The following is a 13,245-nucleotide window of genomic DNA, read 5'->3' as shown; positions in this document are numbered from 1 at the left end:
CCCAGAGTATTCGCGCCTCCCCAGATGAGGTTGACATATCCATTAGTGTACAATAGAACTGTGGATCGTCTAGGTTGGGACCATATGTGTTTATCAGGATCGTCTGGTGCCCCGCCAACTCCCCCAGCACTAACACGTATCTACCCTGTGGGTCTATTTTACTGGTCTGATATTTAAAGCACAGTCTGGGGTGTATAAGGGTCAGCACTCCCCTGGACTGTGATGAATAATCTGTGAAGTACCTGTGGGGTCCCCATCCCGGCAAAAATTTAACATTAACCTGCCCAAGCGCATGTGTTTCCTGCATAAACTGAATTTGGGGGTTGTGCCGCACCACATACGCTGAGATCTTTCTTGCCTTGATCGGGTTATTTAGGCCCCGGATATTCCAGGAAAGGAGCTTAATGTCTAATCCCTTATTGACCTGTGTCATGTTTGTACCACAAATTGGGCGTATGTCCACACTCCCGCCCCTTCCGCGAGGGAAGTGGAAGTCCTGCTGCAGAACCGCTCTCTGGTTTAATCATAACAACTCTAAACATAAACTCCTCAAACAGATCCGGCATAACAACCGGCCCAACCATACCTCTTTTCCACCCCCAAAACCCCACCCGCATCATCAACCACAACTGGACGATGTACCTCTAGAACCATAACCTAGGAACGCTCCTGGGGGGTATGAGCTGCACTCACATGGCCTTCAACCCAAGAGATCTGCACAGCTTCATTTAATCAAACATTAACATTCAGGGCCGCCCTGTGGCCAACAAGTGAAAGCATTATAATGGTGCAGCATCAGGGAAGGCACATCAACCCGCGGGGTCATCAGGTTCCGCTACACCCCGGGGCGGCAAATTGTGGTTCCTAGCCTGATCCCGGGCCGGCAACGGGATGGAGGCCTCAACATACAACATGGCTTCAGTTGGATTTACAAAGAAATGAGCCTGGCCACCATGCTGTATCCTCATTTTCGCCAGATATACAAGTGAATATGGGACCTGGCGAAGCCTTAGTTGCCTCTTGACGGGTTCGTATGATCTTCTAAGTGTTTGGACATTCGTGGAAAAGTCCGGATATATGTGCATCCTGTTGTCCTCATATAGTAAAGTGCCCTTTTCCCTGGATATTCGCAGGATAGCGTCTCTGTCCCTGTAGTTTAGAAGACGGGCAATTATTGTGCGAGGCGGAGCGCCCGGTTTGGGCGGAGGTGCCGATGTGCGGTGTGCTCACTCCACCAGAAAGTGGTCCGAGAATGCATCCGGGCCCAGGAGTTCTTTCAGAAGGGCTTCTACTTGGCGCTCCAGGGATCCTTTACCAAAGGATTCGGCCACCCCGACCAACCGTATGTTATTCCTCCTGGAACGAGATTCCAAATCTTCGCATTTATCAAGGGTTTTTCGGAGGTCCCCCTTCAGTTGGGCAATATCACGGCCATGTTGTGCTATCGCGTCTTCGTTGGTAGCAATTCTGCCCTCAGCCTCAGTAGTGCGTGCACTCTCCTTGTCTACCCTCGCCTTTAAGGAACTGATTGTTGCCCCAATGTCGTCCAGTTTCGTATTTACCGCCAAAAAGCCATTCTGGACCATAGCCATCAGTCTATCCACCCTCTCCTCCATTGGCAATTTGGGTGAGCTAACTGCCTGCTGTGACGAAGGTTCTGTGGACCCGCTAGGCTGGGCACTAGCAAAGGAGTCCATTGGGCCGGTTTTTCTCCCTTCTGCTCGTGGCGGCCCATGTGCAAAGGAGGGTGGGCCGGAACCTCTAGCACCTCCAGTGTCCCCTGTATCCACGTGCTGTAGAGGCGTTATATGGGGTTGGTAGCGTGTTCGAGCACAGTCGCCGCGCGGCGTGGGTTCAAAGAATGTCAATACCGCAGGATTGATCTAGCGGGGCTAGTGGAGCGATCGGGTCGCAATGGACCCCAGTAGAACCAAGTGTTAGTGGCACCAGCAGGGAGGTATTGCGAGCACGGTGTAGGTAGGCAGCCAGTCTCTCAGGATCAGCAGTACAGTATGTAGTGTCACCCACCGTTGACCGTTGTGGCCCGCTGTGTGCAGCCACCAAGTTCAGGCACAGAGATGGTAGTATGGTGCTCAATCCAGTGCTCTGGCCGCTTAAGGCCTCAAGTCTGCATCAGGGGAGTAGCCCAAGGTGCAATCCGCGTTGAGCAGGCCCAGGCCCCAACGTGTCACGGTGTGCAAGTGTATTCAACCCTCGCCCCACAACCTCCGACAGAGTTACTGTCCGGGGGAGGGCTCCTCCAAAATATTCACCTTCTCCAGTGCCGGCTTTCCTATGGAGCGCGAACCCCCCACCCCACCAACCGCTCCAATCGACCTTACTTGTGGTAGAAGTCCTTCAGGGAGGGGGCTTCCCGCCCAGCAGGAGGCACCGGGTGTCGTCGCGGATGTCATCCGCGAGGTACGGGCCCCACGCAGTCCCAGGGAGGCCGGGGGGCGGCCACCCAGCAGGGCCAGTGGCCGGACCAGCAGCGGGCCACGCCGCACAGCGGTGCGGTCGCTCTCCCCGCAACTAGCCGCCAGCAGAGCCCGCCGCCGCCTCAGTCCTCGTGGTAGTGTTTTAGGCTATTACATTAGCCTCGAACTTAAACCCGCTTGACCAAATACTTTTTATTTTGGCTCTGATTGGGTTTTATCGCCATTTCTTTTTGTTAAAGTCTTTCTTGTGTTTTACTTTGCGTGGCAAACCAGGTTTGCCTTCTTTGTTCACCGTCATTTGGTGGACTTCTACAGAGTAGCCCTCCTCCTGGCGCCTGGGTGTCTAGGTGGGCTGAATGTGAGGGAGGGGTGTAGTCACCCCCTGCACAGGGTCTCCTTGGAGACACAAGTCCCACTTTGTCTTGACTGGCTGAGGTGGTTGTCCGGGCCGGACAACCCCACTGCTGAGTGATTGACAGCCAGGCTGTGTGAATGGGGGATTTTGGCATAAAAGGCAGGACTCTTGGGCTGGAAGTCAGATTCGCCACTGGAACTGCAAAGAACCGAAGAGAAGCGGAGAATAAGACGACTGCTGCAACTCCCGAGTCCCGGTGAAGCCCTGCTGCAGTCCTGAGCTATCTACCCTTCGACGACAAGAGAAGATCCAGTCCAGAGTCTTCTTCCCTTCAGCCTGGTGGGATCAACCAGCTCACCTTCTTCAGTCAGGGGATCCTCTTCTTGATCGAAATTGCTGCACACAGCTGTAGTGGTCTGGATAGCCATCTGAAGAGCCTCTCCTGTTTTTAAAGGAGCGCACCTTTTATTCACCATCGCTTTTGCTGCTGCTGGCTTCATCCCTGGGTAATGCAGATCGCTCCAGACATCCTCCTTCTTGTCCCCACGACTGAAGCTTCAGGAACCGTGAGTCTGCAGGAACTACCAGGAACAACTGCCGTGGCACCAGCTTTTCTTCATACGAATAAGGTACTGTGTCCGACTTCGAGGAACTAGGGTGAACCCCTTTTTCCTCACAAAAGGCTTGTCCTTATCTTCTTTCCCTCTTATAAGTTCTCCTGGCAATCTCGAATTGTAAACTGTGCTAACCTTGTGATCCTCGACAACAGGACCCCTGTCCCATTGACACTGGCGCAGGCCTATAGACTTTTATCTACGTTTTAGAAAGTGTCTCTTGATTCTATCTGCCTTGACAAAGGTATTGCCTATGATTTCAATCCCCAACTCTCTTGTGTTAATTCATGTGCTAAGTGTGTTTGACTACGGTAACATTTCTGTTCGTGGGTACGCTTCTCTTTATTTCGTAAGACCGAACTGTCATTACTTTCAAAAAGTGATCGCGTGATAACCCCTGGTAACGTCTTTGTTTCACAACACCGGTCTGTCAAATCCAAAGGTACTTACCTTGAATTGTTCTGCACAAGGGGAATTGGTTGTGTGTAGTGTATTTGAAGTGGGGTTTTAATTTAATAGAAGCGAAGTGTTTTGTGAACAGATGGTCTAAAAATAAATGTACTTATATGTTTTAACCAGAAACCTTTAGTCAGTGTTTGCTTGAGTAAAAGTAATTGTAGTCCTTTGTGTAATCCCTACTACTGCTCATTTGCTCTTGAGATAAGTCTGGCTGCTCCGCTACTGCTACCACTACCACTCTAACTGTGTAGTACAGGCTTGTACCAAAGGTGAAATTGTACTACCACCTGTAGTCTTAATCTTGTGTAGTGGTCCTTAAGGGCACTGCCCAGGATTCTGCCTAACAGTCGTCTTCTTTGGTCCGCGCTCATCTTGTTTCTTTTCTTGCCAGTTTCCAAGTTTTGGAGGGCCTCCTTCTGGGTGTGCTTCAGACAGTCAAGATGTTGGTCTATAGTGGGAGTAGTAGTGGGTGTTAACCCAAAGAGAGGGATGTGTCTGGGGTGCTGTCCAAAAGCAAAAAAGAAACGGCTCATTCCGATGACAGAGTGCTTGCCATTATTGTATGTGGATTCAGCCATGGGAAGAAACTGAATCCATTCATCTTGTTCCTTGTTGCAAAAACAGAGATATTGCTCCAGAGTAGAGTTGAGACGTTCTGTTTGGCCGTTGCTCTGGGGGTGGTACCCTGAGGACAGTGCCCGTTGGATGCCCAGCTGTTTGCATAGGGCAGACCAAAACATGGAGGTGAACTGAGAACCTCTATCAGGCAATAGCATGAGGTAGGCCATGCAGGCAGACTATGTCCCTGAGAAACACTGTGGCAGTCTCAGGTATTTGTATTTATTTTATTTGTATAGCGCAGACCAGGCCTGGAGGCTACCGGGCGCATTTCTTAAGGCAATGGTTACATAAGTTTCATACAGTGATAATATATCAAACAATAAATATGGCATAGAAATAGACATAGGTAGGTAGTACAACGATACATGGTTTGTCAAGTAGTACATCCTTACATAGGTTATTGCAACACGTTTTCCGAATGTAGCTTAGGCATTGGAGGAGGCGAGCCAACATTTGGCTCTATGTTTGAAAAGGTTGAGGGAGGGGAGGTTTCTGATAGTCAAGGGGACAGCATTCCACAGTTTGGCTGCCAGGACTGGGAAACTAGAACCACCAGCTGTTTGGAGCTTATATCTAGGTATCAGTAGGCTCTGATTCAGGGTAGATCTGAGTGAGCGAACTGGAGTGTACAGCGTGAATCGTGAGGAGAGATAAGTGGGGGCCAGATTGTTCATGCATTTGTAGGTAATGGCAAGCGATTTTAGTGAGATCCCTTGGGTGACTGACAACCAATGAAGGTTCTTCCTGGTATCCGAAATGTGTGCAGATCTGGGGACATTGAGGGCTGCCCTGATGGCGTTATTTTGTATGATTTGGAGCTTGTTTAGGTTACCCTGATTAGTGCCCTGGTACAATGCATTGCAATAGTCAAGTTTAGACATGACCAGGGTCCTAGCAAGAGTAGTACAGTTGTGCGAGGAGAGGAAAGGTACAGATGGCAGCCCCTGGAGGGGGGAGGAATGTGCAAGTTTGCTGAGAGAGTCCACTGTGACTATTATAGCTGTGTATCCTTATGACGGTGGGAGATCCACAATAAAGTCTGTGGATATGTGTTCCCATGGACGCAACGGGAGTCCCTCTTCCTGCAACAAGCCAATGGGTTTTTGAGTGGAGTACTTGTTTGTGGCACAAATGGGACATAGAGCTACGTAGGGCTTGGCGTCCTTGCACATAGTCAGCCACCAGAAATGCCTGGCCAGAAGATCCAAGGTATCTCTCTGGCCCTTGTGTCCAGCTGATGGGAGGTCGTGACACCAAGTAATGGCCTGTGTTTGAAGTTTCTTAGTTTGAAGGAACAGATTCCCTTCATGGAAGTACATGTCCTCTCTTTTCTCCAAGGGCTTTCCTTGTCCGTTGGGTAAAGTTAAAAGCTGGGTGGCTTGTTTGAACTCATGAAGAAAGGAGAGGGCCTCCCCCAGGATCCGTTTTCCGGTTAGCATCCCTTCATTATCCTGATATTGGCCGGTATCGTCTCCCATGCTTCTAGAAAAGGCACCTGCCAACACGTTCTCCTTGCAAGGGAGGTAGGTAATGGCGAAGTCGAACTGGGAAAATAAGTAAGCCCAGCAGGCATTTCAAGAATTGCGACATTCAATGTGCTGCAAAACCCGTAAACCCTGGATATCTTTCTTTAGTGTGGGCTATTGGAGTAAAGTCTTTATCTTGCCGGGATCCATCTGTACCCCATCCTTGGGGAGGATGAAACCTAAATAGAATACTGAAGATGCCTCGAAGGTACATTTTTCCGGTTTCACTAGCAGTTGATGGTCTCGCAATCGTTGTAGTACTTTATAGACGTGTCTTCGATGTTCGATAAGGGTAATTGAAAAGATCAAAATATCGTCCAAGTATACTACAATTGAGGCGTACAACAAATCCGCGAACACCTTGTCTATGAAGCGCAGAAAGACCGCGGGGCGTTCACCAGACCGCACAGCATGCCCCTGTACTCGAAGTGTCCTCAGGGGGTTCTGAATACAGCCTGCGGTCAACTGGTCAAACAGACACCGAGCAAAGAAACCCCAGAAATCGACCAATGAGTCACCAAGACAGAATTATGAAATGGACACCACTGATAGCAACGTTAGCATCCTGCAGGCACTAAGATATGTAATTGCGGATTCTCTGCTTCCTGAGTCTACTACACAGGCCTTACAGCCTCTCGCGCCTTCTAACCAGGAATATCCGTTCGCTACATACCTTGTCCCAACTACATACCTTAGACACGATCCCCCCCAGGTGCTAAAAAAGCCTGACTCTACACTGCCTCTGTCCAGCCTATCCTTTAACGTCACTGCCTCAATGTTACTATGCTGGTGTGAAATAACCCCTGTGCTACTACCAAATACCCTGCCTAGACCTACCCTGCAACCCACCATTAACGACAACCAGAGACTGGGAATATTAGCTTGATGTGACTACATTAGTGTGAGATAGCTCCTGCCCTATAACCAAATATCCTGCCTAACTCCCTAAATATATATAAATATATATAAATATCTAAATTTATTTAATATATAAATAAATATCCTGCAACCCACCATAAACCACAACCAGTGACCCGGAACTCGGGCTGCTGAGACGCATAGTGCTGAACCTAAGAATAATAACCCCTGTCCGAGCAAACATATCTTACTTTGCTCCTAGCAGTGAATTGTACCTCTGAGTGCAGTGACCGCGAAACACGAAGACAAAGGCTACCCGCTCATCCAGACCCAGAATGAAATCCTGAAAGAGAGGGTTCATAAGAATAGAACATCCACTCGAGACACTCACCTCTCCTATCATTATGCTCACTCTCTGCTTTACACCAACACACAATAGAGCACTGCTATACCCCTCAATAAATTTCGGCCTAGTTGCTCACATACGAACAATACTCCATGATATGATATGATATGATATGATATGGCCTTTATAACGCGCCTTCACCTCAACATCCTGCTAGAACGCAGCAATACCCCACGGAGGAATCGGCCTAGCTGCACACATAAACATCCAACACAGGTCTAATGCCGCCAGAATGCAGCCTTGGAAGACCAACCACCAGACAGCACACATTGGACTGAACTCTCATTATCACTGCACGTTAGGATGCAGCTACCACCAGGCAATCACACCAGTTGCTCACATATTGAGTGCACCCGCACACCCTATGCTACCCTACTCACTCGACGGACCTGGACTACGGTCCCCAAGGACGTTCAACCCACAAGCGCTTTGAGATCATAGAAATTATATATAGAGCACTATATAAATACCAAATAACATAACATAACATAACATAACATAGGTTAGGATGCGGGATAAAATGCAGGTAGGGTCTCTGGTCCAGTGAAGAGTTAGGGTTCAAGTTAGGCTAATTCCCAAAAGTAGCCCCAACAGTCAGATGGCTTGCTCAAGCAAGCAATGGAAAAGCCAAACGTGTTATAAATAAGCTTTATTATAAGCCCATTGACTTATAATGGGAGTATAGGGGTAGGTTAGAAACTCTGTAACTTACCCCCATACTACGATTCTTCCCCAGACTTGGCGGAACAAAGGAAGAGTGTCCAATGTTGCTTTTCCCGCCATACGTCACAGTCCTCGATTCACAGGGGTTGCAGGTTAGAGCTAATCTCCAGTTGGCGTTTTTTACTGTTGCAAGGACTCTCGGTTGAAGAATGCAGAAAAACTTGATGTAGCACTCCTCTCAGGGCTGGACTCGGGTAAGGTAAGCAATTTTCGGAAGGTGGTCACTGTGCACGGCGACACAAAAGGACACAGCAGCCCCGGCAGGGCTTTCCCTCCTATCTCGGGTCCCCTCGATGCTAAGATGCCAAATTCTGCAGGAGGTAGTCTCCTAGGGCCAGCTGAGGGTCCCCCAAGTTTCAGGCTGAAACTCGGTACAGTGACGCAGCACAGTAGTGCAAATACGAAGCTGGTCAGCCACAGGACAGTTCCTGGGCACTTCAGAAGGCTTCCTCTGGTTCAGGGCACCGAGCAGGCATTGGAAATGGATGTTCCCTCCACTCCAAGATTCGTAGCTCCTTTGCAGGACTACTAAAGATCACAAGCAAGACAGGGCTACTCCAGGACAGCAGCAGAAGTCGGTTGCCAGGCCTCCTTTATGATGATCTTGCTGGAAATGATAGCACAGAATGCATACTTTAAGATCAACAAAACTTTTTACCAACAAATAAGCGGGACTGCGATGGGAGCCACTATGGCACTGGCATATGCTAACACTTTCATGATTAAATTTGAAGAGGATTATATCTTACACCATCCAGTTTGGCAAAAGTATATAAAACACTGGGGTCGCTACATAGATGAAAGTTTTTTGATTTGGAAAGATACAGCAGAGAATCTAGATCTCTTTTTACAATATCTCAACACAATTGACACAAGACTTCAATTCACCTCGGAAATTGGAAATCCTGGTCTACATTTTCTAGATGTACAGATTACACCATCGGTACCCAACTTTGAAACAAATGTTTTTCATAAACCAACTGATAGATATAATCTCCTTCATAGGTTAAGTTTTCATCTGCCTTCAACTATTTTGAGTCTACCATACAGTCAATTATTGAGAGTCAAAAGAATCGTCAACAAATGTAAATCAGCTAATATGCTTGATAAATTCAGATCAAGAGGATACAAGGAACTAGAACTCCAAGAGGCAAAACAAAAAGTGAATCAAAAAGAAGGTATCCAATTGCTAACACCAAAAAGGCAAGAGACCAAGACCGATACACAACTGGTGTTTGTGAGCAAATACAGCATCCAGTCAAACAGGATCAAAAAAATCCGTATTGAAACACTGGTCATTATAAGCATACAACACAAAACTACAAGGCAACTTCAATAATAAACCAATCTTTGCTTTTCAAAGAAGTCATAATCTAAAAGATCTTCTGGTGGATACTACCCCCAATTGAACAAAAAGACAACACAGCAAACACACAGGAACCTACCCATGTCTCTCGTGTAATAACTGCGACAATGTGACCAAGGGCAACATTATAACACATTCACATACAGGGAAAAAAATCAATTGTAAGACTATGCTACGTGTGAATCCCAGAACATAGTGTATGCAATCAAATGTCCATGTGGTCTTACATATGTTGGACAAACCAGCCGCAAAGCATGCATTTGCTGGAATGAAAATAAATCCAATGTAAGAACAAACAATCGCCATTCAACTATAGCAAGACATTTTCAAGATCATAAGCACCAGCTTTCGCAAATGAGGTTCCAAATTTTGGAAGTCATCAGAACCAAAGACCTACGAATGAATGCAACAAAAAAACTTGAACAGCGTGAAGCTTTTTGGATAGATAGGCTTGAAACTGTTGCACCATTAGGTCTGAATGAAGAGCTGGATTTATTTTGTTTTTATGAACTTTGTTTTTTATGAACTTTGTATGAAGAAATAGCGCCAAATAAAGGGACAAAAGAGAAGAGATTACATTGTACTAAATGTGTACTTTGTTCATTAAGTATCAAGGGAAATTTTATAAGACGGGATTTCAAGTATCACAAAGAATATGAACGTTTATGTGATATGCAAATAACATTGGAAAATTATTAACCACACTATGCCATGGATGTTGTATGCATAAAGAGTGTATAGCAATTTATTTGCAGTTACTACCTAATAATAGTGAGAGCAAGCCTGGTAGCAGCCAGGTCAACTTTGCATTTATATTAAGAATCAGTGGCACCTATTAATTATTCTTTAATACCTATACAAAATGAGATATTCCCTTTATTTTGCAATATAGCAGTAAATTACACATAAGACATACTACCCTGTCTTAGAGACAGCGGATAATATCATGTTGATTGGTAATGTCTCCTAAGTTAAATCAGCACAGTGATTTACATGGATGAATCCCAAAAGTGGGATTCTACCATGTTTTAGACATGCAAGATACATAATCTGTATTGCCTAGTATAAACGGCATTACGCATCGGAGTCATGTTTAAATACACTAGATTAAATACACTAGACATGAAACATTTTGTATTAGGTACAATGTAGATCTGCAGGAAACCCATACTTTCTCAAATGCCCACATGGTACACCGTTAAGAATGAGATGCTCATTCAGATATACACGGCTCCGCTAGCAGAACTCTACGAACTACAATTCCCTGGCAAAGTAAGACCGCATTTCCGTGTCATCACGTGTAAACGTGACTCCATGGTGAATTTAATAATTGCTTGCGGACCGCAGCGTTCTGTTGCAAAGGGGAACCGATGTTACCCTCGACACCACAACGCTGCGGACCCTCGAAGCAAGCCCACATAGAAGCGTAGCCAAGTAAGTGTTAATACGACGATAGGCCCGTGCCATCATTAATATCCTTGCATGTTTTTGTCTAAACTAAACTACTTGTCCTTGTTCATAAAGGACTGGATGCCTTTTACAGAGGACTACGTGCCTCCATTACTGAATCTCTTCAAGAGCATGCACTGTGAGCGTCTTGTTGAAGTACGCACACTTATTTATACTTTAAACAAGCTCTAGCTAGCATGCTAGCAAGCATTGTTACCATTGTAGGAATATTAGTTTAAACATGATGCTAAGTACGGCTATTCCTGTTTTTTGCAGAGCATTTTCCTTACATAGAAAGAAACACATGCTTAACCATAAGCAGCACCAAGGCTGAATATATCCTGATATGCTCTCGGGAAATGTACTATAGAAGTACAAGCTTGACAGTTTGCTATATAGAACTGTGGATTGAAGAACTGACCAATAAGGAAAGCACACAACACGTTGGCAGGTGTGTGTTATTTTGATGGCATAAAGAAAATAGGATTGTGAATTGAAAAATGTGAATTGTTATGTTTATCTGAAGTTCATGACATTAGGGGTGAAGTTAACCCAGGTTGTAATGTTTTTTAGAACCCGCCCTGAGGAAGGACACAGTCCGAAATGCATCGCAAGGGCTTCTGCTATAACAAATACAATAAAGAAAACTTGAATACGAAAGTGTAAACGTGATTGAAATTCAAGCAAATAATTTGTGTCAATCTGTCTACGATTGACCACATTATAAATATGAACTATACATAGGAACATATTGGAAGTAGTATTTACTACAAGAATAGGCGTCTCCAAGCTCAGTGGATGTTCCACTGATCAATCCCTTCCTCCGTCAGTCAGGTATCAGGTTTCTTTGCAAGTCTCACAGCTGGATAGGATACTTGGCTCCTTCAGGTTCCTCCAGGATCTCTGAAGAATGGGTGCAGGGGTCCTCTTCTTATCCTAAATGCCAGGTAAGAGCTGAAACTCCCACTAGCCAATAGTAGGACTAGCCCCCCCTCAGCCCCCAGCAAGGGTCCAATCAGGACTACTGGTGGGAACATTCATGCATACCACTCAGACACACTGAAACCAGTTTGTGGATTGGGGTCCGACAGACCCACCCACATCCTGCCTGCAAACACACACAGCCCTCCAGTAGCCCGCCAAAAGCTCCCTCCTTTCAGGCCAGGAAGAAGGCTAAAGGACAAGATGTCAAAAGAACAGGCGAGCAATCTCGTGGCCATGTTTGACCAGAAGCCACAGTTAGTAGCCAAACGTGGTAAATGCGGTAAAGCTAAAACGAAAATCCCCAAAATGTGGGGAAAAGTCACTGCTGCCACCAGCCTATCCTTTTAGCACCTCTAGAGTAACCAAAAATCCTGTGAGTGTTAGTCTAGGGCAAAACAAAAATGCACCCCATTGTACTGCAGTGTAAGCTGCATTGTACAAGCAAAATGTTTGGGGGTTCCATAAAGATGGAAGGAAAGGTGCAGTAAAGCGAAATCTTTCCTAACAGAGTGGACAGGATGTGTTGAGTTTTGGAGGGGAAGTGTGCTGCCAGGGCCTGCAGAGGAGAGGGCCTGGGTGGGTGCAATAGAGGATGAGCCTACAATAGGGTTGGAAAGCTCCTTACAGACTTTGAAAAGTTTGGCCGTGTTGTTGGATGCTGTAGAGATTCAGGCTTGAATATGGACTCTTTTATTGACCCGGATGCAGAGTCTATTTTGCCTTTGCAGCAGGCGGCAGGCCAGCTTATCAGAGGGTGCACCTGAAGATCCCCATTTCTGTTCTCCTGCCCTGCACTTGCGCTTAAGGTCAACCAGATCGGAGTCATACCAAGAGTTGCACTTTTTTGAACCTCATGACAGGGGCAAGGATGTCGATAGTATTGGAGACGGAGAGATGAAGGTTAGAGAGGGCTGTGTCCGGGTGGGAGGCAGCCGCAGGAGTAGGAGGAGGGGAGTAGGTGGAAGCAAAGGCAGCCACAGACACTTTTTTCATGGGTCGGAAAACCTTGTAGGTGGGAGGCAATGTAGAAGAGAGTGATTAGTCCTCGAGAGTGAAGTAGTGAGAGGGACAGAGAGTGGGGTGTCTGTTGAGAGGAGAGCATCCAAGTTCTGGCCCGCTGTTTATGTACGACCAGAGGGTAGAATGTAGAGAGAGCAAGTCGCATAGGTCGCGGAAAGCTCCTAAGCCAGCCGGAAGAGTTGGGAGTAGGAGTGTTAGGGAAAATTCTCTTGTAAGGCTAATTTCCCTTGCCTATAGAGTCCCCCAGCAGCTTTGCTGGATTTCAAGGGTTTATTTTTTCCTCCTGCTAAGAGTGAGACTCTTTTTCCCACTCTTTGACAGATTGCTGATGTGTGTTGTAGGCTATTTTTTGTGCTTATGGTCTATGGGGTTTTTCTCACACTCATAGGTATCATCTTTTTACATGTGTGTTACACAGCACCCTCA

At 46.4% G+C, this 13,245-nt stretch overlaps 1 protein-coding gene across 1 annotated transcript in view; it reads right to left on the bottom strand.

Moving 5' to 3' along the window:
• The window catches only part of LOC138498190 (zinc finger protein 436-like), a 141,156-nt gene that overhangs the window by 114,797 nt on the left and 13,114 nt on the right, over nt 1-13,245 (bottom strand). The window lies entirely within an intron of this gene.

This window comes from Ambystoma mexicanum, chromosome 5q (genome assembly GCF_040938575.1).
Source record: "Ambystoma mexicanum isolate Mex_15411 chromosome 5q, UKY_AmexF1_1, whole genome shotgun sequence".
NCBI lineage: Eukaryota > Metazoa > Chordata > Amphibia > Caudata > Ambystomatidae > Ambystoma > Ambystoma mexicanum.
The sequence above is the reverse complement of the archived record's forward strand: the minus strand, read 5'-3'. Positions and strand labels throughout refer to the sequence as shown.